This window comes from Physella acuta, unplaced genomic scaffold (assembly GCF_028476545.2).
Source record: "Physella acuta isolate Inbredline_101_S28 unplaced genomic scaffold, ASM2847654v3 ptg000774l, whole genome shotgun sequence".
Lineage (NCBI taxonomy): Eukaryota > Metazoa > Mollusca > Gastropoda > Physidae > Physella > Physella acuta.
In genome coordinates, this window is record NW_026732292.1 from 29,281 (window position 1) to 54,650 (window position 25,370).

General features: G+C 38.3%; 1 long non-coding RNA gene across 2 annotated transcripts; it reads right to left on the minus strand.

Annotated features, from left to right (window-relative positions):
• Positions 1-9,786: 9,786 nt before the first annotated feature.
• Positions 9,787-20,958, minus strand: LOC131950624 (uncharacterized). 2 transcript variants are annotated; one of them, XR_009388331.1, is made up of 3 exons: positions 20,833-20,958; positions 19,518-19,801; positions 9,787-10,359 (listed from the first exon to the last, which is right to left on the minus strand). It is a non-coding gene; the product is annotated as an uncharacterized LOC131950624 (long non-coding RNA). The 2 variants fall into 2 exon arrangements; XR_009388330.1 differs by lacking the exon at positions 20,833-20,958 and adding an exon at positions 20,165-20,296.
• Positions 20,959-25,370: the final 4,412 nt, after the last annotated feature.

The following is a 25,370-nucleotide window of genomic DNA, read 5'->3' on the forward strand; positions in this document are numbered from 1 at the left end:
TTTGATGGCCACAATTTGAGAGTCCCTGTATAAGTGCTCAGCTGGAACAAAAAAATCAATAAGTCGATGGACATTGGAAAATATTTAATGGTGCGGCAAAATGGTCTTTCGACATGACATTGTGCGGCAAAATGGGCGTCCGGCACGGCGTATTGCGGCAAAATGGGCGTTTGACACGGCATATTTTGTTGAAAAAAGGGCGTACGTGACGGGATATTGTGCGTCTAAATGGATGTTCGATACAACATATGCGGCAAAATGGGTGTTCGGCACTACATATTATAAGTTAGATCATATTGTTTCGGAAGCAAATACCTATTTGTTTTTTATTTGGAACGTCTTTTATTAACCAGTAATTGTGGATTGTCTTTCTACATCAATTAAACTCGTGTTCTTATATTGTTCGGTTTTCTGGTAATCAGAGAATTTTTTTGTGAAAACAAAATGAGCTATCTCAGAAAACTATCATTATGAACAAGTCATATACGTTTTTTTAATCGATTAAAGCGAACCTTTTATGGCACACCAAGTGTAAGGTCCTTGTCACAATACATGACGGCTGTCGACAAAACAGAGACAACACCAGTTATCGGTACTGACATGACATATACCATCACTGACAATCAGAGGCGTAGCGACCCTTTCCGGCGCCTGGGGACAAACTTTCAATTTGGCGCCCACCACCCCCTCATATATTTTTATATTTATAATGCAAAACTGCAGCTAAAATGAGCTTTTAATTTTTTTTTCTCAAACCCATTTTGGCGCCCCCCCCCCCCCTAGGGTTGGCGCCCGGGGACATATGTACCCGCCCCCTCCCCTCGCTACGCCTCTGCTGACAATACATATAGCCCTGCTGACATTTGAAATAGCAACTTAGTTATCAGTTTACACTCGGACTTGAATACACAACACAGTATCGTCCACTTAACCTACTGATATCGATTACGCCCGCGCTGGCTTGAAGCAAACATGCGTTCACCTGCATGTCAATAAAACAAAAAAAAAACAATACAACCTATTGATAAAAAAAATTGCTAGTGGCTGTTCTGGTATGTTTACTGGCTTGGGCGTAACACAGAGACTAATCAATGAATAACTGAAACAGTAGTAACTTAAGCTAGTTAGTTATTTTTTTGGATATGCTGGTCAGTAGATGCAGATGAAATAGTTTACCTGTTCTTGTCACCACGACATTTGAAGGAGTAGTTTAGTGGATTCTATGCTTAGCCGCATTTACTTTCCCTGGCATGAGTAAAGTCAGGTACCCATCATGGCTGAGTTGACTCAGAGACGTCTCAATGTAACAAACGAATCAATTTTTTGATAATTGGTCTTCATCGGTAATTAAAGTTTTAATAAATATTTAATTATTCTGGTCCGAATATAAATGGAACTCATTGCATGCCTGATAGTTCTATGTGTGTATATATATATAGGCCTATATATATATACATAAAAGTACATATATATATATATATATATATATATATATATATATATATATATATATATATATACATATATATACATACACACATATATATATATATATATATATATATATATATATGTAACTAGGGTAGGCCTAGCTACTAGTTACAAATCTGATAACGAACGATAAGCCGAGACGCAGTATTACAGTCTGACGCAACATAGCAGGTGGCTTATTGGATCGGACTGATAACAATCTCAAAGCCAACGCGTGCTATTTTGGGAAACGGTACGAGGGGATTCAGACGGCCTGTCAACTTTGATTGATAGGATGCAGATGTTATTTCACGGACTGTACGATTAGAACTGCGCAACTAGTGGTCGGAGACATCGAGTACAAGTATCGATTACGGAGGAATACAAGTACGAAGACGAGTACGGATACAAGGGATAAATAGGAGGGGACGGCGAAGCTCGCTCTCTTTCGATAGCTCTTCCATCTTCATCGCTCGCTTTAGATCAGTCAGTCTGTGTGACATATCAAGTTGGTTATATTGTGTTAAGAAGGACAATAGACATGTGGATTCCGTTACATGAAGCCTAGTGAGGACTGTTAGGGGTCAGTTGATTCAGACTATTATTGTGAAACATTCCTGTTGATTCATTGTGTTATATTGAAGCATTTCTTGATTCATGTAATAAAAGGATCAATAGCGAACCTGCATCTTCGAGTCTTTCTACTGTAGTCGATGTTGTGTAGCATGAGTGGTTCAACTCGTTACAATTGGCGTTGTCGGGCAGGATAGACTCGGGGAAGGTCACATTTGGCGCAGCGAGCAGGGTAACTGTTCGCTCGTTACAATTGGCGTCGTCGGACAGGATGAATTCAACTAGACTTGCCGCTTTAGGCACCCATAGTCAACCTTGTGCATAACTGTGTTTAGTGTGTGTGTGAATTCGGACATTCAGGAACTGTGAAAATTGAGGAACGAGGAAAATTTTTTCATACACACACGGTAAGAAAGAACTCTTTTGTTTTACTTACGGAATAAAATGTCTACTCTGGACGAGAAGCAGACCCATATAGTGGTCCTACCCAGAGAGTCCCACATTAACAAATTTTACGGGGACGGGGATCCAACTTTAACCAACAGGTTCAGTGAAGAGGTCAAAGCGGCCTGGGCCTCGAGAGGTATGTCACCAGAGGAAAGATTAAGACTACTGATGGGCAGTATAGGAGAGACGGTTAGGGCAGAGGTCAAATGCCACGATAAAACCATCCAATCAGATCCGGATAAGGTGCTGGATCTGATTATGGAGACCTTTGGGGAGAGACGGTCGGGATCGCAACTGCTAGCAGGGTTCGTAGGCTTGAGGCAGAGATTGGCGGAGAGTGTGATGGAGTACTCACACCGGATGAACAGGGCCTTTGATTCGGTAAAGGTCAAAACACCTGACATTGATGTGCGCCTACTGAGGGACCATTTCATTGAGGGGCTGGCAACCCCGATCCTAAGAAGAGAGTTGAAAGAGGAGGTCCACAAAGACCCGCAGTTGACCTTCCTTCAGGTCAGGAACTCAGCGATCCGCAGGTCCGAGGATGAGGACCAATCGAACTGTTCGGTGGACAAAGTCTCTGTGCCTGAACAGAGACAATCCCCACCCACAGGGGCCGACACGATGGAGACCATGATGGCTCAACTGTTGGCCCACCTAGATAAGGTTGACCAACGTTTGGAGAGGTTGGAAAGCAGGTCAACAGCTGAGAATCAGGAAAAGAACGGGACAAAACAGGGACGGGTTGGACGGCCGCGTCCTGCCAAGCCATCACTCCAATGGACGGCCGACGGTCGACCAATTTGCTTGTCCTGTTCACAACCCGGACACATGGCACGGTACTGTCCGGTGAAACGATCGCCCTCTGTAAGGCAGGTCAAGGCTACAGAGCGGCGAGGTAATGACTTAGTAAACAAAATGACAAAGAAACACAGTAAGGAGAAAAAGAAAGGTAAAACACAACTAATAAAAAAAATGAACTGTGAAATGAACTGGGATGTTGAAAAGTTTCAAGTGAACAATTTGTTGGTAGAGAAAAATGATGATAAGAAGGAAATTGGTAGACTTAAGAATGAGATCTCAATGTTAACCAGGAAACTGGATAGGGAAAGGTCATGCAAATTAAAAGCACAGGAGGAATGTTCATCTTTAGAGTGTCTGTTATCGGAAGAAGTAAATAAAAATAGTAGACAACAGAACAGTGTTGGCAAACTAGAAGAAATGAAAGAGTCTCAAACAAGACTTGAAGAGAAATTATCCGATATTGAAAAAGAACTTCAAAGTACAGCAAGGCTGGGATCCATCGAACAGCGATGGGCAGCAGAATTGGCACTCGTTGACCTAGAGAGAAAACATCGCCCGGGGCGGTCCAATGGCAATGCGGACGCCTTATCAAGGAATCCTTACGAGAGACCGGGCGATGAGGAAGAAACGCTGACAGGAATATGTGAGGTCAGAGCGTCAACAGATATCCCTCACGGGGTGCAAGTGAGGCAGAACGGACAGACCGGGGTGGAGCACATATCCACAGAGCCCGGACATATGGACAGTAGTGATTTTAATTGCCTTAATCACAAAAAGATAAGAGATGCCCAGAGAACGGATAGTGGCTTACAACCGCTATTGAAATACGTCCAGGAACAAAAATTCCCAGGAAGAAGGGAAAGAGAACAATTTGGTCGAGAAACAAAGAAAATACTGAGTCAGTGGGACCGTCTCAGTATAGAGGATGGTGTTCTCATGCGGAGAATCCATGACCAAATTGATGGGACAATACACCAGGTGGTGGTGCCTGGACAATTACGAGAAGAAGTGCTAAGGTTGGCACATGACAGGGCAGGACACCAGGGTCAGGACAGGACGCACAAAATTTTACGACGGAGGTGTTACTGGCCCAATATGGAAATGGAGGTCAAACGCCATTGTGAGGCTTGTGTGAGGTGTCAGCATGCGAAAATGCCAGTTGTCAAAATGAGACAGCCATCAGGACACCTACTAGCGACAAAACCACTAGAGATTGTGGCTATGGACTTTACGTCGTTGGAGCAATCATCGGATGGGACGGAACATGTGTTGGTAATGACTGATGTATTCACCAAATGGACGGTGGCGGTGCCCACGCGAGATCAGACTGCCAAAACAGTGGCAAAGGTCTTAATAGAACATTGGTTCATCAAATATGGCATACCAAGACAATTACACTCTGACCAAGGAAGGGCTTTCGAGTCAGAAGTAATTAACCAACTGTGCAGCCACTACGGGATCAACAAATCTAGAACAACCACATTTAATCCGAAAGGAAACGGACAGTGTGAACGGTTCAACCGCAGCATGCATGATTTGCTGCGTACGCTAGAACCTGAACAGAAAAAACGTTGGCCTGATTTTCTCCCAGAGTTGGTATATCTATACAACTGCACACCCCATGCCACAACCGGCTTTGCGCCACACATGTTGCTGTTCGGACGGGAGGCTCGACTCCCTCTTGATTTGTTCCTAGGAAAAAGGGAGAGTATGACTGGCTCATACACCGCACTGGAATATGTGAATGAACATATGAGAAGAATTAGAGAAATGTACAGGGTAGTACAGGAAAGACTAGAACATGAAGCACGGCGAAGGGAACCGCCGGTACAGACAAAGGACCCGCCACTCAAACTGAATGACAGGGTATTACTGCGTAGCCACCCGTTAGGCAGAAACAAAATCCACGATCTCTGGGGACAGGAGATATGGCAAGTCGTGGAGATGCCTAAAGTAGCAGGTGGCCCCTTTAAGATAAGACCCATCGATCACGCCAAACCGGATCGGTGGGCGAATATTGCTCAATTAAAGAAATATTGGAATAGGCAAGAAGAGCAGTTACACACAAGGAAATCCAAGACAATTAGGGAACCGGAAACTATAACGGAAATTCACATACCCATCCCGGAACCATATCACCATCAACAGAACAACCGCGATACACAAGTGGAGGATAACGGCAACAAAGAGGATCCCGTTCCTTCCAGAAGCAGAGAGACAGTAGACCATCAGATAAGTGGTCCGCGGAGAAGTTTGAGGAACAGAAGGAAGACGAAATTTTTTGTCAGCAACCATCAAGTCTTTCATGGTCGCGCTGGTATGAGAACAGACGGTTCAAAAAGCTATAAAAGTAAACTGGTGAAGGCACCAAACGAAAAGGGTGGATGTGAATTCTAGAACTGTTTTGTGTCTCAGGAAGATGATGTAGACACAGTTGATATGTGAAATAGGTATAACTGTCAATCGTATACGAATGGGACGACGTGGACAGTGAGTGGAACAATAAATTTTTTTTTTTTACGATTGTGCGATTGACTTTGGAGGAGTGCACCTGCCAGGCGTTGTTTGTGGTGGAAAACACACAAAAAAAGCAGGGGTGGATGTAACTAGGGTAGGCCTAGCTACTAGTTACAAATCTGATAACGAACGATAAGCCGAGACGCAGTATTACAGTCTGACGCAACATAGCAGGTGGCTTATTGGATCGGACTGATAACAATCTCAAAGCCAACGCGTGCTATTTTGGGAAACGGTACGAGGGGATTCAGACGGCCTGTCAACTTTGATTGATAGGATGCAGATGTTATTTCACGGACTGTACGATTAGAACTGCGCAACTAGTGGTCGGAGACATCGAGTACAAGTATCGATTACGGAGGAATACAAGTACGAAGACGAGTACGGATACAAGGGATAAATAGGAGGGGACGGCGAAGCTCGCTCTCTTTCGATAGCTCTTCCATCTTCATCGCTCGCTTTAGATCAGTCAGTCTGTGTGACATATCAAGTTGGTTATATTGTGTTAAGAAGGACAATAGACATGTGGATTCCGTTACATGAAGCCTAGTGAGGACTGTTAGGGGTCAGTTGATTCAGACTATTATTGTGAAACATTCCTGTTGATTCATTGTGTTATATTGAAGCATTTCTTGATTCATGTAATAAAAGGATCAATAGCGAACCTGCATCTTCGAGTCTTTCTACTGTAGTCGATGTTGTGTAGCATGAGTGGTTCAACTCGTTACAATTGGCGTTGTCGGGCAGGATAGACTCGGGGAAGGTCACATTTGGCGCAGCGAGCAGGGTAACTGTTCGCTCGTTACATATATATATATATATATATATATATATATATATATATATATATATATATGTTACGGTCAAAGCCCGAAGTGCGGCCAAAGCGCGGATTGGCCGGCCAATGCGCGCATTGGCCGGCTCTCTTGGCCAAAGCCCGAAGAACATAGCACTAAGATCGTATTTCATACATTGGCCGGCCAATGCGCGCACTGGCCGGGATGTCCTGGCCAATGTTCTATCTAGACTAAGATGTGATCGTATTATTATTATTCTGGGTGCGTTTTCATTGAGAGTAACGTATTGTTTAGCTCTTGTTTGTATAGCATTCAATATGCAAGGCGACATGGATCAAAAGGGCCGTCAGACCATGAGACAGACATAGCAGATGGCTGTCAAAAGAAAAAAATGTAAATCCATGTTAGTTTCCATATATGGGCTCCCGATAAAATAGTTTCTGAGGAAGATCTTGAGAACATTGAACAAGAAATGGAGGTTGCCATAAATGCAACGACATCCTCAGCTAACACATCTACTGCCGTGGCGGAACGTCCAGACCAGTTGCGTGACAATAATGTGGCCAACAGATTCTGTATAGTTTGTGAAAAACATTGTAGTGCAGCTCATTCTTGTGGATCCTGTGGCAACGATGTCCATGCTATTTGTGGAATACCCAATGAAGCAGACGAAGGGTACGGAGGGAACATTACCTGCAGATTGTGTCACAACAAACAAGACGTCATGGAACACAGATCAGCAGCTCATACTGGCTTGCAAACTCAAGGTGCTAAGATGCTTAAAAATCAACTACAAAGTTTAAAGATGGTGAAGTGGGTGACAATGTACGCATCCGTTTTCCAGATGTTGACAGAGGTCACGGTGATCCCCGAAGCGTGATTGCAGTTGTCATGAGCGTCGAGGGCGGTTTCTACAAATTAGGAACAACTGTATGCTAGAAGTGAGTTTTCAATTCTTCACGAAAAACTGCTCTTATTGTCGTCAGTTGGCACTGAGGAAAATTCACTACGAACCATCGCATCTTCACAATCATTGACTGGGGACCAAGGCTACACTCGCTGCAATTGCACAACAAAGTGCACAACAAATCGCTGCAAGTGTAAAAATAACAAGCTGCTATGTAATTCTAAATGCCATAAAAGTTCAATTTGTTGTAACAAATGATGATATTGTTAGATTGAGACTATAGTACAATAAAAAATTTGAATGTTTCGGTCATTTAATTAATAATCAATAAAGACTTAATTTCATGATCCTTACGGCATTTAAAAAAAATCTGCTCATGATCTTCTAATTCGGACTTTGGCCGGTCGTCTCTAGTCAGATGATCTTCTAATTAAGGCCGAAATCAAGCAAAGTTTCGGACATTGACCGACCTATGGGAGGCGATATTGGCCAATGCGCGGATTGGCCGGCCAATCCCAGCATTGGCCGACTTCGGGCTTTGACCGTAACATATATATTCATATATATATATATATATATATATATATATATATATATATATATATATATATATATATATATATATATATATATATACTTGGTTTCGAGGGGGCGGTGCCTAAATGCATCACGTAGAAACTGCTTCAAACGATGTGGCTCTATTTTCGGTCCTAGCATTCCTCCGTAAACATCTCTGTAATCATCTGTGTCAGACCAGGTAGGCCTACGTCAATACAGGCCAAATGGGTCTACACCGATACATGCCAGGTAAGACTACACCAATATAGGCCAAATGGGCTTCTACCAATACATGCCAGGTAAGCCTACATCATATATTTCATCAAGGTAAAATATTTACTACTGGTTTTTTTTCTTTTTTAAAGATCTATTCACAGAAAACGTATTATACTGACTTTATTTAATGATTAACAATATTATATCCCTATCGGGGAGTCAATCCAATATCGTAGCGGTGTGGGTTCAAATTCCTAACCACTAGACCACTTTTTACTTTTTAACGCGTGATGTTTACACTCAAATTAATTACTTTCAATTAGTACAACAACACAATAGTGAGCAGTTGTTTACAGAGACCAACATGTACAAAAAAACAATGATAAAAAATAAGCCAATACAATCCATATCAATTACGCGAAGCAGTAAGAAAACAGATAACTGTATATTTTGTATATCTTAACTTTATTTGTTTACAATGATAATAAACAATAACGCACAATATAAAAGTGATTGAAATTGAGAGATATTTGATAAGACTGAATTAGTTTAAAAAGTGGGAGCTAATAAGCTAAGTAAATTCTTAATATGATTATATAAAGAATACGGGACGGTGTGGCCTAAGCGGTAGAGCTAACTCAGAAGTCTCGAGTTCGAATCTGGGTCCAAGTCAGTAGCACGTCCCTGAGTCCACCCAGCTCTGATAGGCATGTAACTCATGTTAGAGAAAGTAAAGGCGGCTGGGCAAAGAGCTCACCACAACTTTATATGCGGAGGTCAAGAAACGTATGAAGTCTAGTTCATCTGGCAAGAGGATTGTTGTATACATAGTTTTGTCAGATTTTGTCAAATTTTTAGCCGATTTAACCCCCACCATCGTGTTGGAACAATAGCTCCTACCCCCCCCCCCACCCACCCTCCCCACCCCCACCCATTCACCTAGTCTCTAATATAAACCCATTGAGTCGAAAACATAATATTTAAAAAAAAACACATTCGAAATAATACAATGTCTGTCTTGTTTTGTTAAATCAAATTTTCACGCTATGTTAATATAACCTCAAATGTGACAGTAATTAATTAGGCTAATAATAATTACATCTTTGTAATCACTGCACCGTGACGTTCAGGAAATTAATGTCTCGAATCACGTTCTAATTAATGTTTCAAGTCTAAAAATTCGTTGCATATCGCCTATTGTTTTTATTTTACCTATTCTTAATTAAAAAAAAATAATTAGTTTTATTACGTCGTCGTAATAACCGAGTTTACAATTACGACATGCATACGGCTATACATGTCGAGGGAAAGGAAACATTATTGTTATTCTGATACTACTTGTTTTTGTTTTGTTTTAAACTGTAGGCAATTCCAGTGCGAAATAAAGGTTGTTCTTATGCTAAAACATGTTTACAATAAATTAATAATCAAAGGTTACGTTAGGGACTTATTTGGAGTGGTAAACATACCACGCTTAAAAAATGCCTTCTCCTCACCCCCCCCCCCCCCCATTTTTTTCAAACAGAAGAGGTTGTTTCCTATACATCGTTTTTATATTTTATATGTATCTACCTTTCCGCGAAGCTCATTTTCTGTCATGCACAATTTTTACAATAATAACTTTGTTTGATATGATTATAAAAATACACATTCACAACAAATAACGTGTTATTATATTAAGAGGACGATAACATTAACAAGAAGGGGGAAAAATGTCACTGTGAGTTATTATTTTTCGTTGTCTTCGGCGTATTCAAAATAACCTGGACACAATTTCTCCACACTTTTCTCTAAATCCTGGCAAGGTGCCGGCTGCTCTGCCTGCTTGCACCCTGCCTGGCTGTACTCTTTCTCCACCTCCGCGCAATCCTGCGAGTAGCAGGCGACCATGGATTGGTAGTAGAGCTCATCGCAGGAATTGGGGTCATTGTCCTTGGGTTCGCACGCGTAGTAGGCGTCGTTCGCTGCGTCACAGTCTTCTTCACTTCCGGCTCGGACGTGGCAGACGACAGCTAGCATTGCCACCCCCAGCAGGAGGGCGAGCTTCATCCTGTTGTCCATTGTTCTCTGCTGATGTATACATTTTAAATATTATACCGAAATATTTTAAGCCAGTATAATATTGCTAAATGAGCTAAACCAAAATAACAACAGTTAAACTAAGAGCCTGCGATTTTGAAACATAAATTGTAGATCGAATTATAAATATATATATATATATATATATATATATATATATATATATATATATATATATATATATATATATATATATAATATCGGGGTCCTATATCACAGATTTACAGATTTTATATTTTACCCAACCGTAAGCTATCTTACGATGGTTTCTTTCAGACATTTTATGTCCCCGGGCGGGTCACTTAAAACATCCGGAGGGGGTACTTAGAAGTTCCGGGAGGGAGGCAGGATATGGGTCTTTGATTAAAGTACACATTTTCTATATAAATATATTTACATTTTTATAAAAATATAATTTTTTATTCCGTCCAGTGTGTGTGTGTGTGGGGGGGGGGGGGGGGGGGGATAAGGCAATGGGCATGTTGCCGAGAGTGGGCTGGGCAACGCCCCATCCCGGAGGGATGCCTGAAAGAAACACTGCATCCGTCGTTATATAATACTTCCACAGACTTCCACCCATGATATGAAATAAACTTCCATTTCACGAACTAGGATACAAAACTGTATTACAAAATTGTTAAGGTTTCATTACTTTTTAAAGACCTATAGTCATATAGCAACACGTCATTTTCCATCAACAACAAAAAATTCTGTGTTACAAATTATAGCATCGCTAGAAAGAATTAAAATATTTTTTTTGTCCATACAAAATGTAAAATAAAAACAATGTGTAAGATTGTAGAATCTATTAATCCAGACAACCGTATTAAACAGTGTACATTTCCCTAATATCAGAATAAGTTTAATCAAGACATTGCGCGCTTTCTTCTGAGTGCGCATTTTTCTGTTTGCGCTTTTTTTCTGTGTGCGCAAATTTCTGTTTGCACAAGTTTCTGTTTGCGCTTTTTTTCCGTTGCACATCTTTCTGGGAACCGTTATCAACATATAGTTAAATTAAATATCCTTCAACAATTTAGAACAATTCCTAAAAAAAATTAGGACTAAATTTTTTTTTTCAAACTTGCCGATGTTACGATCCTTTCGTAATTGATATGGTACCCTACCAACCCTTACATGATATTACAATTATAAACAATAACTAATCTCCACCTTCTTGATGTGTATTTTGATATATGCAGTCAGTGTTTCTTCCAGACTTTTTTATCAGGGGGAGAAAGGGGGTGGGGCACTTGAAATTTTCGGGGGGTAGGGGGGCGGAATAAAATTTTCGGGGGGGGGGGGGGAGGCGGAACTGTTAAAAAAATATTTTCTATATGAATTCCATTTCGTTCGGGGGGGGGGGGGGCGCTAGACTTTCTTCCCCAATTGCAAAAAACGGCTGTTAAAGCGTTTAAATTAATTTCTATATTTATCGACATCAGTTCTCCACTTGTCTAAGGATATGTTTCATTTTTTTTTTCATTATGATGAAAAATTGGGTCTTGTTTCCGACTCTGTTAATGCGTTGCTTATGGCAACGAAATGACGACAGATATCTTCTTTTTGTCACGTGACACGGCGTGCACGGTAATTGTCTTAGTTGGCATATTTTGATGCATGTCTTGTGGCATCGAGTACACGCAGCTATTGCCATATCGAGTACATGCAACTATGGCCACATCGAGTACATGCAACTATTGCCACATTGTGTACATGCAACTATTGCCACATCGAGTACATGCAACTATTGCCACATCGAGAACACGCAACTATTGCCACATCTCGTACATGCAACTATTGATACATCGATTAAATATAACTATTGCCACATCAAGTACATGCAACTATTGCCACATGAAGTACATGCAACTATTGCCACATCGAGAACACGCAACTATTGCCACATCTCGTACATGCAACTATTGATACATCGATTAAATATAACTATTGCCACATCAAGTACATGCAACTATTGCCACATCGAGTACATGCAACTATTGCCACATCCAGTACATGCAACTATTGCCACATCGAGTACATGCAACTATTGCCACATCTCTTGTTTATGTCGTTTATTTTCATTGGATGATATTAATATGATCACGCGTATGTTTTGTTTTAAGGTTAAGGCCAGTAATAAGTTAAATTATGGTAATTGTTAAGTTCAAGGTTGAATCAGAGACCTGTGCTGGCATCTATAGAGCGAGAAAAGTCCTCGGATTGTGTGGTCACGATTATGTTCAGTGTGTCTTTACTTTCCCCAACTCGAGTCAGGTACCCTATAAAGCTGAGGATGTACTCAGTGAACCAATACCAACTGAACTGCTGGGTGATTGATCGTGTGATCGATCACTCGATCACGCTGTTGCAGCGAGTGATAATGAAGTTTAAAAAAAAAACGATAATCAAAAGAAAATTACATGAATGATACACATGGCAAAATTGAAGGAATGATAATAAAAGCAAAACTACAGGGCCGATAATCAAGACTCGGTCACGCTGTTGCATTGAGTGATGATGAAGTAAAAATAAAAGAACGATAACTAACACAAAAATACAGGAACGATAATCAAGACTAAAATACAAGAACAACAAAATACAAGAACGATAACCAAGACGAAAATACAGGAACGATAATCAAGACAAAAACACAGGAACAACAACATAAATAATTCAGGAACGATAATCAAGACGAAATACAAGATGGAAGCGCAAAGTAAAAATACTTAGCATTAACCAAGACAATATAGGCCTATTATGTGTTATTTATTTATGCATTTATTTTTAAAAGCTGCTCTGTCTGACTTGGCGGTCATTATGGTAGTTGAAGTAGAGCTCACTACTACACTCCTTTTACTTTTAACACTACAGATTAGTGCCTGAATTCTAGGATACTAATTACGCAGTAACAATGGCAAAGTCCAAGAATCACACTAATCACAACCAGAATAAGAAACACCACCGCAATGGCATTCACAGGCCTAAGTCCTACAGATATCCCTCCATGAAGGGGGTTGATCCCAAGTTATTGAAAAATCTGAAGTTTTCTAGAAAACACAACAAAAAGGCTGTTGCTGCTAAATAAATGTCTGTTAATAAAAAAAAAAAAAAAAAAAAAAAAAAAAGAAGAAGTAGAGCTCACTAGTTTTCGTGACCACCCCTAACAAGAGAACTATGCCCTGTCGAATTTTACTTCCCCCAACTTTTGCCAGGTACTCATTAGAGCTGGGTGAAATGAGGGAGGTCCCTCGGACTCTCGATCTTCGGGTTACTAGTTCGGCGCTCTTCTTCCTGACCACACCATTCACGCTGAGCAGTTGAAAGTCGTAAAAAACCAAAGGTCAAGTCAGTAGCGTAGCGAGGGGGGGGGGGGCGGGGGGGGGACATATGTCCCCGGGCGCCGAAAAATAAATTGGGTTGGAAAAATAAATTGAAAGGTCGAGGGGGGTGCAAATCGAAAGTTTGAGGGGGGGGGTGCAAATCGAAATCTTGAGGGGGGGGGGGTGTAAAATCGAAAGTTTGAGGGGGGGGGGGTGCAAATCAAAATCTTGAGGGGGGGGTGCAAATCGAAAAGTTTGTCCCCGGGCGCCGGGAAGGGTCGCTACGCCTCTGGGTCAAGTACTACAGTGTCAGGAAAACGAGGGGAAAAAAAAACAAACAAAAAAGCAGCAAGACAAAAAATATACAAGCAAAAAAAAGGGATATACAAGATAAGAGAAGTGACAGTTACATCATAGGGATAGACATCGAATATGACAGAGGAATGGAGGAAGCTGGTCTTAAAGACACCTGCAGTGTCCCAGTGGTCCACCTAGTCCACGGAACAAGTCGAAACAAGATTATACAGGAATGGTAATCATGACGGAAATACAGGGACGATAACCAAGGCATAATATACAAGGGAAATAACAAAATTTTAAATAATATAAGAACGATAAGAAAGATGAAATTTTGCGAATTAGTTGAGCAAAAATAAAATATTGAAAAGTAGGATATATAAATAATGTTGTTTAATTTTATTTGAAATCGCAATTCGATTCTTTGTATAGAAAAAATATTTTTTATTTTACGTTATATTTAAAGTTAGGCGCCCTATGGTTTCCTAACATTACTTTCGCTTAAATAAACATTAATTTTCAATGTATGGTATTCTTGATGTAGCACAATATCCGACTAAATTATTGGTTTCAAATGATGCTCAATTTTTTTTTTATTTAAAAAAAAAATTGTTTTGACGTTTTGTAGTAGAATTAGATAATCAAGAAAAAAATAGAGGAACAACAACATAAATAATTGAGGAATGATAATGAAGACGAAATACAAGATGGAAACGCAAAGTAAAATACTTAGCATTAACCAAGACAATATAGGCCTATTATGAGTTATTTATTTATGTATTTATTTTTAAAAGCTGCTCTGTCTGACTTGGCGGTCATTATGGTAGTTGAAGTAGAGCTCACTAGTTTCCGTGACCACTCCTAACAAGAGAATTATGTGGTTGGGTCTATGCCCTGCCAAATTTTACTTCCCCCAACTTTTGCCAGGTACTCATTAGAGCTGGGTGAAATGAGGGAGGTCCCAAGGACTCTCGACCTTCGGGTTACTAGTTCGGCGCTCTTCTTCCTGACCACACCATTCACGCTGAGCAGTTGAAGGTCGTAAAAAATCAAAGGTCAGGTACTACTGTGTCAGGAAAACGAAGAAAAAAAAACAAAAAACAGCAAGACAAAAAATATACACGCAAAAAAAAAATTAAAATTTGGATATACAAGATACGAGAAGTGTCGGTTTCAACATAGGGATGGACATCGAATACGACAGAGGAATGGAGGAAGCTGGTCTTAAAGACACCTGCAGTGTCCCAGTGGTCCACCTAGTCCACGGAACAAGTCGAAACAAGATTATACAGGAACGGTAATCTAGACGGAAATACAGGGACGATAACCAAGGCATAATATACAAGGGAAATAACAAAATTTTAAATAATATAAGCACGATAAGAAAGAAAAAATTTTGAAAATTAGTTGAGAAAAATTAAAAAAATTAGAAAAGTAGACTATATAAATAATGTTGTTTAATTTTATTTGAAATCGCAATTCAATTCTTTGTATAGAAAAAATATATTTTATTTTACGTTATATTTAAGGTTAGGAGCCCTAAGGTTTCCTAACATTACTTTCGCTTAAATAAACATTAATTTTCAGTCAACAGTATTGTAGCACTTTTGTACTATTTCTACTAAATGATTTATTTTTTAAATGATGATTAATTTCCGGAAGGATATTCAAACAATAAACAAACAATAGATTTTGAATTATAAAATGGCCGAAAATTTACTTTTAGACGACAGAACAATGCTTATGTTTATTAAGAAGGAGAGGCTTAAGACGTTTAAAGAATGGCCAAATGATAGTTCTTGGCACTACTCCAGAAAAGCTTGCACAAGCTGGATTTTACTTCAGCCCATGTTCTGATTGTCCTGACAATGTGTGCTGCATATTCTGCCTGAAAGAATTAGATGGGTGGGAGCCAGATGATGATCCAGTCAAAGAACACACAAAGCATTCACTCAAATGTCTCTTTTTGACTCAGAAGAAGCCAGTTGAAAATCTTACTACCACTGAATTTGTAAAATTAGCCATGGAAATATTGATGATAAAGACCGAGAAAATTTTTGACAAAAATATCAAGGAGTTTGAAGAGCAAGGCAAGGTGAACAGAAGTGTAATAACAGATCACATAAATGGAAACTAATGTAAAGAACATGACTCACATTTGTATATACTTGCCTTTGTTGCTAATGCATTTTAAAAATAAAACCTTGTATACGATAATTGGTTGAGTTGTCACAGTGCCTAATACTTTTTGCCTTATGTTATCAGCATCACATTTATACAATACATTTTTTTACATTCATCATGTCCTAATCAACATGTGGTATTGAAGTATTGCTTTTGTAATAATTACTTTGGCAATCATTTAATGAGGACCACCACTATTCTTTACCTAATAATTATTTAGCTTTTCGTTGCTGTGAATTTTGTATTAAATAAAACCAACACTTTTTATGCAACAAAAAAAAAAAAAATTAAATGATGCTAAATTGTTTTATTTTTAAAAAATTTGTAATATGACGTTTTGTGGTAATTGGATATATGTATAAGTAAATCATCTAAAACGATTGAAAGTAGGCTACACGTAGGAAAGAAATATTACTATTGTAAATCTGTATCAGTCCTCACAAGCCGATAATGAAAACTGTAATACTAGAGCGAACAAGTAAGGCATCATCATGTACTGATCCATTAAAATGAGAATATTGATAAAATACATCAGATAAACACGAAAAATCTGTAAAGAGGTGGTCCATAAATGACGTAACACTCGGTGTGACGGTGCGTGATGAGGGGAAGGGGGGGGGGGTGTGTGCGTTCAGATTGTGTGACGTCACAGTTTTTTCATTATAAAAAAGCAATGTTAGCGAACGAATTTTAGCCGTTATTTCGCGTTTTTAGAAAACCGTTGCAATAAATTGTAATAGAAATTGATTAAAATACTCTACGTTGACAGAGTTCAGATAAGATTTTGGGAAATATCGCTGTTTTAAGAAAAATTCAACTGCTTCTCTTCTTCTTTTTCGTTCTTAATCAGGTATATGATAGAGGATTTAAACAACAAGTCCAACTTCGTGTATGAACTGGACTGTGGTCTCCAGATCAGCGGGTGCCCCATATAGTTTTTCCTTGAGTGGGGTGTGAAGGGGCCAGTGTTTGAATCGCGCCTGGCTATTTAATGCAATATAAACTGCAATTTTGGAGGGGTTATAGGCTGAGGTGTGACGTTATTTTAGGGCGGGGGAGGGGGGGTGGCTTTTTGTGACGACGTGTGACAGAGGGGAGGGGGGTGTTAAAAATCTTCAAAAAAAAACGCGTTATGTCATTTATAGATGACCCCAAACATAGGTATAGCAACAAAGTATCGTGGACACATAAAAAGTCATTTTATACTCTCAACTCTAAATAACGCGTTATAACATTTATAAATACCACCCGGCCTACAAACATTCCACATAATACTCAACACCCCCACAACACCTTCTATGATAATAAACAATGTTTGTTTTTGTGATGTGATACAATGGTGACATACTATCTGTCTTCAAGAAACAAGTTCTATGTAAATAATAAACATATACGTGCATATATGTGTACATGTATATATATATATATATATATATATATATATATATATATATATATATATATATATATATATATATATATATATATATATATATATATATATATATATATACATATATGTGTATATATGTATGCGTATGTGCATGTGCATGTGCATGTGCATGTGCATGTGTACGTGTATGTATGTATATATATTTGTATACACACGCCTACACACACACACATACACACACACACACACACACATATATATATATATATATATATATATATATATATATATATATATATATATATATATATATATATATATATATATATATATATATATATCAGCAAGATTTGAAACATTATAAAATAAAACAATTTGTTCTTAATGATTTGGGTGTGGGCTCATAATGAGAGCAGACACATTGGCTAAGACAGCTCTCAGATGCACATCGCAGAAAACGAGAGGGCGGCCAAAAGTAACACGGAAAAGATCAATGGAGACAATGTTAAAGGAGAGATGTCTAACATCCCAACAGGCAGAGGTTAGACCTGGAGTCATGAGGAGATGGCGCTCACTTGTTGATGCCTCGTACGCTAATAAGGGTTGGGAGATGGTGATGATGATGATGATGATGATGATGATAATAATGATAATGATTATGGTGATGGTGATGGTGATGGTGATGATGATGATGATGATGATAATAATGATAATGATGATGGTGATAGTGATGGTGATGGTGGTGATGTTGATGATGATGATGATGATGATGATGATAATAATGATAATGATGATGGTGATAGTGATGGTGATGGTGATGTTGGCGATGTTGATGATGTTGAAGGTGATGATGGTGATGATGGTGATGATTATGATTATGATTAAGATTATGATGATGATGATGATGATGACTGTGGTGGTTGTGGTTGTTATAGTTTTGGTAGTAATAATGATGGTAATGATGATGATGGTAATGTATGTATAATACTAACGTTGCAAAACCTAATTTATACATCTCGGCCTTTTTTCTATTTCGGTCATTTTCCTTATCGTCATTTTTTTTTATCTAGACCTGCCTGTTGGATCAGAAGTCCAGGAAGGAAAATACAAAAATAGTAACCCAGAATAATAATAAATTAAGGAACGTCCACCAAAACTTATACAGTAATTAAAATAACAACAGCCGTAGTAGTAAAGCAAAAATAATAACACAGGCACGTTATGCAAGAAAAAAATATAATTATACAGGAACGATAAGTAAGGAAATAAAATATACCGAAGAAGGATAAGCAAGAAAAAATATAATAATAAAACAAGAACGGTAACCGCATAGCACTTGGTAGTTCTATTGTGACGTAGAAAGTCAATATTGTTTACAACCGGGGTTTATATGGTCGCATGTCCAATATCTTGTTATATATGTTCGTGGGTAGATTAATATGTATTGTCTCAGTTTGTTTGTATAAGAACAAGTTTTCTTACTGTATATTTCTCTGGGTGTAGAATGTATAAGCTTACATAAGTATTTGTGAAGAATATGTATCAATGTATTAATGTGCCTAGTATATATAGGCCTATATATGCGTGGAAGTATGTAAATGACATATGTGTTTGTGGAATATATGTAATTGTACCACGAAAATGACAACTGTTAAAGATATTCGTGCGAATTTTATTACTTAAAACTTCTAAATCATAAATGTAATAAAACCACAAATTAAAGTTATAGCTTAGACGCATATATATATATATATATATATATATATATATATATATATATATATATATATATATATATATATATATATATATATATATACAAACCTTGACAAATTCCTTCCTAAGCTAATTATTAATTAACCACTGCGTATTTACTAAAATCGTTTAGGACTCTTTCACATAGTACAACAGATTAAAGATAAGGCATTTACAATGAAACTTATTTTGTAGCTTACCTTATTTCGAACAAGAGTTCAGCTCAAGAAAGATAACTCAGTTGCCTCGCCCTAATGTATTATTCAACCTGTAGTCAAGTGTCCTACACAGGTGATAAATTACACTAGATCGATATCCTTGAACTATTGATTTCAATAATTGAAGGGGGGAAAAACAGCAGGATGTGATTCAGCAAATTCAGCATCAGATAAACTATATCGGCCAACTCATTCGATCTAATTCAATTGGGAGTTTTTGTCAATTTTTCCTTTTAATAAGAATATAATTGACTGAGTGAAAATTGCTGTTGAAGAAATCAATAGGATCAATCAGTAATCGAACTCAATAAAACTCACCCTCCCCTCTTTTTTAACTTGACGAAAATCAATAACTACAGTTTTCGAATTGTCATAATATATATATATATATATATATATATATATATATATATATATAAAATATATGATATATATAATATATATGTGTATATATGTACATAAATATATGTATAAATATATGTAAATATGTAAATATATATATATATATATATATATATATATATATATATATATATATATATATATATATATATATATATATATATATCATTAGTCAAATAATACATCTTAATTAAATCTAGATATATTCACAACGTATATCTTCCTACCACTTGAAAGTATCTACGAAAGAAACTACAGATGCCGAATTATGAAAGATAGCGCTCAACAGCAGAGAACCAAAACAAATTGTTTCCGTCTCAGAAAGAAATTTTTTTAAAAAAATCCACGCCAACAAAATGTGGCACAACTACAATTATCGATTACCAGAAAATAATCTACACAGAAAATCTGAGCGTTAGAGTAGAAAAAAAAATACGCACGCTTCCCTCGCATGCACTTCAACACTCCCACACTCACCCACACACTCACGCACACTCGCACACACTAAACTCATGCATTAACGCATATACAGACACATAAACGTACACACAGTCGTTTAGCTAGTTCAGAACGCTGATGAAAATTTAAAATTTGTATTCCTGAAATCAAATTAGCTATACAAAACTCAATTCATAAGAATTTTTTTTTATAAAGCTATGTTTCGGTTTAATGTCTTCATCAAATCAAACTAGCAATATAAAATCCAACTTTTAAGAAATAAAAACAAAATTTCATTTTAATGTCTTCGTCAAATCGAATTAGCAATATAAAACTCAACTCTTAAGAAATAAAAAATAAAAACTATGTTTCGGCTTACTGTCTTCGTCAAACAAAACTCACGATCTAAAACTCCACAAACTATATTTGGACTACTTCATAATTTCACCAAACTTACACCACACAATATTAAAATCCAGCACTAAAAACACTTCTACTACTCAGACCACTATGCCAGCGAAGAATGCCAGAAAAGGCAATCGAAAAAAAAATTTGCACTAGACTCTCGCGGAGAGAAATACGCTACGAGCTTTACATGCTTCGATTGTGCTCCATAATTGAACATAGTATTCCCCTCCCAATATCAGAACCAACCCAAGCATCAAACGCAGGGCTGGGGGAGGTGGAGGAGAGAGATTTGACAGGGACTTTAAGGACGTAAAATGGTCATAAAAACGGTGGGGACTGGACGGTGAGTAGGGGGAGGCTTGTGCGTGGTGCTGTTCGCGCCCGACCAGATCTGACCCCGGGGGTTCTAATGTTGTGAGGGGGTGGCGCCTCGGGGGTCACTGGAAGGGGAGTTAACAGGGAGGAGATTTTTTTTTTACAGAATTGATTTTTTTTTTAATCCGTGGGAAATTTTGGGTCTTAATGTTAGCAGCTTGAATTGTGTGAATTTGGTGCTTGTGTGTGTGTGTTTTGTGTGTGTATGTTGTGTGTGTGTGTGTGTTGTGTGTGTTTTGTGTGTGGTGTGGTGTGGTGGTGGTGTGTGTGTGCGTGTGTGTAGAATAGTGTAAATTTGGTGCTTGTTTATGAATGTGTGAATTCGGTGTTTGCGTTGAATAGTGTGCATTGATGTTTGTATAAAAAGGTGTAACTTTGATGTTCGAATGGGCATGAGTAGTGTAAATTTTGTATCTGTGTGAAATAGTGTAAATTTGGTCTATTTGTCGTCACGCAGATAGTGTTATTAATCCAGTGTTTATGCTTGTTTTGCAACTAAGTTATACTAAACGATTTGTGTATCTTGCCCATCTTTGTTACAAGAATTCGAATCGATCAAGTTCAAAAGAAGGGTAACCAAACTTATACAGACCACATTACAATAACAAAACATTGACACCAATTAACTTTTCATTACACAGTCCGTATTATACTTCGCGGATAACATTTTGTTTTAGTGCCTGTGTTATACTTCATAGCTAGAAATTAGTGTGGGGCTTGCGTTATATTACACTGCACAGCGAACATTTCGTTATACTACCTGTATTAAAAATTCGTGTTGTATTTTGACTATGTAACATTATTTCTTTATTCCAAATCATGTTACTGCTATGTGTTTATTACTCCATTGATTTTTATTGCAGTGCTGTTATTATGTTATTTATTTATTTTTTAAACGGCCAATGTGAAAAATGGCCTCCGTGCCTACCGTTGTTACCGTTATTGAATGAATTGAATAAATAAATTGTCTATATTATACGTCACAACGAACATTTCGTTACGGTTCCTGTACTAAAGTTGACAACTACCATTTCGTTATAGAGCCTGTCCTAAAGTTGACCACTACCAATTCGTTATAGTGCCTGTCCTAAAGTTCACCACTACCATTTCGTTATAGAGCCTGTGCTAAAGTTGACCACTACCATTTCGTTATAGGGCCTGTGCTAAAGTTGACCACTACCATTTTGTTATAGGGCCTGTGTTATACATCCGGATCAAAGGTTCAGCTAGTTAACGAAACATGCTTGAACTCATTACCACGGATCCGCCATCAAGTGAAGCATTAATAAATCACCTCATCACGACACGCAGCTAATGAGATTATTCAAGCTTGACTTTTTTTTTGTACGAGAGAGTGTCAAGTCCCAGCATGACTTCAAGGGTCTCTGGTGTGGAAATAGTGCTCACAGAGACGAAAATAGAATGGTTGGAAATACAATAGGGACTAAAGGACATACAATAAGACTGTTGGAAATCATACAATAGGACTGAAGGACGGTCCTAGGACCTTTGACCACAGGTGCTTTGACCATAGGGGGTTTGACCATAGGGGGTTTGACCACAGCGGACCTTTGACCATAGGGAGTTTGACCATAGGGGGTTTGACCACAGCGGGGCTTTGACCATAGCGGTGCTTTGACCATAGGGGGTTTGATCATAGGGGGTTTGACCATAGGGGGTTTGACCACAGGTGTTTTCTCGGCAGAGAATCTTTGATCACAGGTGGTCTATCAACTGGTGTTTGATCACAAGCGCTGTGTCCGGCTTTGATCATAGGTGTTTTGTCCACATAGGGTCTTTGATCTCAGGTGTTTTGTTCAATGCTGTCCATTTATGGTAAGGATTAATTTTAAAAGTTGCTAAATTATATTTTAAATTTCGACATGATGTAATAATATGTTAAATCATCATGTATAAATACAAGTCATCTAAACTACTCTATGTCAAAACCATGGAGAATCTTGGAGAGTATAGCACGTCGAAAAAAGGTAAAAGAACTTTGTTGTATCGTGGCCACGAGTTTTGGCTACACAGAGAACGCCAGGACGGGTCACGCTTTTGGCGGTGTACCGTGTACGAAGAATCGCACTTGTAAGTGCAAAGCTTCAATAGTTTCCTTGAAGGTCTACAGATGGACTGCACACGGCAAAAGACAACTTTCTTGCAAGGTGTCGCAGGGGCAAGCTACCCAGCTGAGAAGCGATACAAGATGCTGCACGAAAAAGTACAACGTGCTGTCCAGACATATGGTCAAACAGATGTACTGACATATTTGCGTGCTATAGCACATCTGTCATTTAGTTAACCATTTTATGTATTACATCTTTGACTATATTGTTGGCAAGTTTTGTATCATTTTTTATCCTTGATATATGCTATGTATTTTCAAGTACATCTACATTATTTATTTGTGAAACTTGTTATATGTCACATTATTTGTGTTTCATTTATATTTAAAATAAATCTATGAGGCCTAGCACCAGCCTTTATGTGGAGACTAAAATATAGTTCTTGGCTTTTTAAAAATACATGTTAATTTCTATTAACGTACTCTCAGGAAACATGTATAAAATCGTGTTAATTGTATCACACCTATGATCAAAGCCGGACACAGCGCTTGTGATCAAACACCAGTTGATAGACCACCTGTGATCAAAGACCCTCTGCTGAGAAAACACCTGTGGTCAAACCCCCTATGGTCAAACCCCCTATGATCAAAGGTCCGCTATGGTCAAAGGCCCGCTGTGGTCAAACCCCCTATGGTCAAAGCCCCTATGGTCAAAGCACCTGTGGTCAAAGCACCTGTGGTCAAAGGTCCGCGCACCCTGAAGGACATATAATATGACTGTAGGGTGATACAACAGGGCTATAGGACATATATTAGGACTGTAGGGAATACAATAGGACTGTGGGACATATAAAAGGACTATAGATGTGATACAACAGGGCTATAGGGAATATAATAGGACTGTAGGAGATATAATAGGACTGTAGGAAATACAATAGGACTGTGGGACATATAAAAGGACTATAGATGTGATACAACTGGGCTATAGGAAATATAATAGGACTTGGAAATACAATAGAACTGTAGGAAATACAATAGGACTATAGTAGGAAATATAATAGGACTGTGAAAATATAATAGGACTGTAGGAAATACAATAGGACTGTAGGAAATACAATAGGACTACAGTAGGCCTACACACAAGAGCTAGAGCTAGACTACACTTGCGAACATTCTCACATGCGCATTGCCCAAAATGTTTGCCTGGAAAGTGTCAAAAATGATCTCTTAAATCGATTCTCAGAGTGCAGTTGTTTTTGTATTTTTAAATGAATCAATTATGGCTCCATTTGGAAAAGAAAATACAAAATTGCAGAGATTTAATTAAGCGGCATTAGCAATGACGTCACGCATTTTCAAATATTCTGTTGGGAACGCGAATGACCTGCTCCAAGGTCAAACAAAAACAAGACACGACTGTCATTCATTTCAGAGAGACCCGATTCAATGTCATCCAATTAGAATAACATACATACAACATTACAGATTTCATTCAAAACTCAGAGACTATTAAGTATCATAGTTGTTCTGGGCGGAGAAAGAATCGATGCCCTTCCCCCACCTCATGCTTCCCCCGCCCCACCCCCTAGTCAGTCGATGACCTTGACCACTGCAGACGTGGCATAGCGTTGTACTGCATACAACACAGGTCGTTGAACTCGCCTTCTTGAAATAGCTTTGGTTCTGTATTAGCATGTCAGAAACTTGAAACATAAAAAGAAATCTTTCATGTTACTTTCGGGCATCTCTTCGAAGGAGGGATGTGGATGATATAGAAACAATATATGTATATAGAAAATGCATAATTCCTTCCCCCCCCCCCCCACCCTTAGAAATTTAAGCTCATCCCCCACCCACACCCCTAGCACGAAATAGAAAATACTATATATTAACATAACCCCCTCCTTCACAATTATTTCAAGTGCCCCCTCCCTCTCGGCTAAATGTCTGGAAAAAAAAACATACTCTCTTCCATACTCCCATTACAACGGAACATTATTGTTCTAATTCTGGATTACATAACCACATTACTCCAACTCTGTGTACATAAATATAAAGAGCAAACCCATTTGCTGCTTTTGTTTTCTCTTAGAATTAAGCTCAATATATTGACTGGGAGCCTTAAGGTAACTATAGCAGACCAT